Source organism: Tenrec ecaudatus, chromosome 3 (genome assembly GCF_050624435.1).
Source record: "Tenrec ecaudatus isolate mTenEca1 chromosome 3, mTenEca1.hap1, whole genome shotgun sequence".
Taxonomy (NCBI): Eukaryota; Metazoa; Chordata; class Mammalia; order Afrosoricida; family Tenrecidae; genus Tenrec; species Tenrec ecaudatus.
Genome location: NC_134532.1, coordinates 209556348 through 209559897, shown reverse-complemented (window position 1 = coordinate 209559897; position 3550 = coordinate 209556348). Strand labels below are relative to the sequence as shown.

Genomic DNA, 3550 nt, shown 5'->3' with positions numbered 1-3550 from the left:
CTGCCAACGATCAGGAACTTGAACACCCTCTGCCCAGCCACCTGGAAACTGTTCCTATAACCTAGTAACTCATGAGCGTGTACCCTAACACACACCCAGTAACTGACAACTGTTCCTATAACCTAGTAACTTATGAGCATGTACCCTAACACACACCCAATAACTGACGACTGTTCCTATAACCTAGTAACTCATGAGCGTGTACCCTAACACACACCCAATAACTGACGACTGCTCCTGTAACCTAGTAACTCATGAGCGTGTACCCTAACACACACCCAGTAACTGGCAACTGTTCTCCAATCGTATTTGGAATTCTTCCCAGCACGAGGGACCCATCTTCTGCCGCTATATCTGACCACGTTTGCAGATATGTGTCAGGTTTGCAGTGACTAATCTCTCACAAGCAGACAGTCTATTCCTTCTTCTGAATCTACTTTTTATCTTTGGGCCTATGAAGTGTATTAATTAATCTTGTTTCTTGTACATTCTGCTGATCTCTGGTTCTTGACTAATATATTTAACCCATTTACATTAAGTCTAATTATTGAGATCCATGGATTTGTCACTATCATTTTGATGTGTGATTAAATGGAATTACTTGGAATAGATAGAAGTTTCTGCATCTTGAATCACTATGAAATGACTGGGTGACAGGGACCACACCAGAGGGACTCAACAGAGAGGCCCATCTGTACCCTTGATTGAAGACTGGGATATTCTGATGGGAGAGGAAGCACAGAGGGGCCTCCCCGGGCTGTGGAAGAGGTGGCCACTGGACAATGGGTGGAATCTAATGGCTGGGTGGGGGTCCAATGGAAAGGGATCCTGAATCACCATATTTTTAGCACCTCGATGATCCCCTTGCATTGATATGAAAGGTTTTTAACTGTTGGGTAGGGATCTACAGGACGTTTTCTCAGGCATGAGTCCCCATGCTCAGTGTAAACAAGACTCAATCCACTGGGAGACTGAACTGTGCCGCGCAACAACACACAGCCCAGAGTGCGGCTCAAGGAGGAACTGTACCCGCATCGCCTCCTCAGAGGGACAGGGGCTTGAGGTCTGTGTCAGTGGAAACCTGGGTGATGGTATCAATGTGATCACCTTATACCCCAGGGGATACTTTTCTTTCCTGTTTCTGTGGGGTTTTGTTCTTCTGCCTTTTGTTTGTTTGTTTGTTTCTGGTCTTGGGTTGTTTTTCTTTCTTTCTTTCTTTTGGTTGTTGTTTGTTTGCATTTCTTAGTTTGTCTGCTGTGTTTTGCTCTTGCTGTTTTTGGTCTTGTGGGGTTTGCTTTTGTCAGACTGTGGCTGCGCAAGTAAACCAGAGGCCTGCATTACCCGGGGATAAGCAGATGGAGTCTAGGCCCCCATTATATTCCTTTGTACTGTATACGTCTAGCCTCTTCTATATTTATAAAACCATAAGTGTCCTGGTTTTGCGACTCTAGAGAACCCCGTGTGACACAGCTGGTGAAGGGTTGGATTCTCCTTTTCCCGGAGTAGCCCAAAGAAGTCAGATTTGGGCTTTTATTTCCTTATTTTTTTAAGCAGTGTGTGTTCTTTATGGTGCTCTTTCCTATAATGAATGATGACGTCATTGATGATTGCTCACTAAATGATGAATTCACAGAGCTGAAGAAAATACTTTAAAGAGCAATTCCAGAAGACAAAGTCAAATATTATAATGACATGTGCACAGACCTCGAGCTAGTAACCAAAAAGGAATAACCTGTTCACACCTTGAACTTAAAGAAAACAAGGGAAAATTCAAGTCTCGAGTCACAGTATTGAAAGATCCTATGGGAAAACAATATTGAATGATGCAGGGAAAATCAAAAGAAGATAGAAAGAATAATCAGAGTCACTGTAACAGCAAGAAATCATTGACGTCTCACATTTCAGGAGGAAGGGTATGAGCAAGAACTAATGGAACCGAAGGAAGAAGTTCAAGCTGCACTGAAAGTATTAGCCCAAACCAAGCCTCCAGGAAATGATGGGATACCAATTGAAATGTTCCAACAAGCTGATGGAGCCCTGGAACCACTCACTCCTCTGTGCCAGGAAAATTAGAAGACAGCTACTTGGCCAAGTGACTGGAAGAGATCCATACTTGCACCCAATGGAATGATCAAATTATAGAAAAATATCATTAATACCACATGGAAGTGAAAGTTTGCTGAAGATCATCCAACAATGGTCGCAGTAGTACATTGACAGAGGTTAAGTCTGGATTCAAAAGAGATACCATTATTAATGCAAAATGAATCTTTGCTGAAAGCAGTGTACCAGAAAGATGTTTACTTACATTTTATCGAATATCCAAAGGCATTCAACGGTGTGGATCATAACAAAAGCTACGAATGGCCTTCAGAAGAATGGGAATTACAGAACACTACATTGTGCTCATGCGGAATTTGAACATGTGAACAGAACAAGGTACTACTGCAGGTTTTATGATCAGGAAAGGTGTGTGTCAGGGTTGTATCCTCTCACTAGACTGACTCACACTATGTGTTGAGCAGCTAATCAGAGAAATTGGAGTACATGAGAAAGAATGAGGCATTAAAATCGGACAAAGGATTAATAACAATACAGAGGGCACAACCTTGCTTGTTGAAAGCGGGGAGGACTTGAGGCACTTGCTGATGGAATCAAGGATTGCAGCCTTCTGTATGGATTACAACTCACTGTAAAGACCAAAATACTCACAATTGGACCCAAAGCAATTGGGCCTTCAGCATCACGCTAAATGGAGTAAAGGTTGAAGTTGTCAAGGATTTTGTCTTGCTTGGATCCACAATCAATGCTTCTGAAAGCAGCAGTTGAGATCAAAGCATGAATTACATTAGGTAAATCTGCTGCACAAAACCTCTTCAGAGTGTTGAAAAACAGGAATCTTATTTGGAGGACTACAGTGAGCCTGACTCACGCCATGGTATTTTTTTTCTTTATTTGCCATGGTATTTTCTTTTTTTTCTTTTTAAAATATGGAACGCTTCACGAATTTGCGTGTCATCCTTGCGCAGGGGCCATGCTAATCTTCTCTGTATCGTTCCAATTTTAGTATATGTGCCGCCGAAGCAAGCACTGCCATGGTATTTTCAACTGCTACATGTCCATGTGAAAGTTAGACACCGAATAAAGAATACGGGGAAAGAATTGATGTGTTCAATTATGATGCTGTCAGTGAACATTGAAAGTATCACAGACTACCACAAAAAAACAAATCTATCTGTTTTGGAGTAAGTACAGCCAAAATGCTACCTACAGGCAAGGATGCTGGGCTTCATCTATCACACGCTAGACGTCAGGAGAAGGACATCATGCTTGGGAAAGTGGAGGCGCAGTGAAAAAGAGGAAGGCATTTGACAGGCTAAATTGGCACAGTGGCTGCAACAATGGGTTCAAGCAGAGGAACAATTGGGAGGATGGCACAGGGCCAGGCACTGCTTGCTTTGTAATGCTGAGAATTGCTGTGGGTCAGAAGCACCTTGCTGGCACCTCACACAACTTTACCTCCACTCCGCTTCAATATTGTCTTATGACT

General features: G+C 42.6%; 1 non-coding gene across 1 annotated transcript; it reads right to left on the bottom strand.

The window, feature by feature from the left end:
- Positions 1-2984: 2984 nt before the first annotated feature.
- Positions 2985-3091, bottom strand: LOC142443967 (U6 spliceosomal RNA). Its single transcript, XR_012783664.1, has one exon. It is a non-coding gene; the product is annotated as a U6 spliceosomal RNA (small nuclear RNA).
- Between the last annotated feature and the right edge of the window lie 459 nt (positions 3092-3550).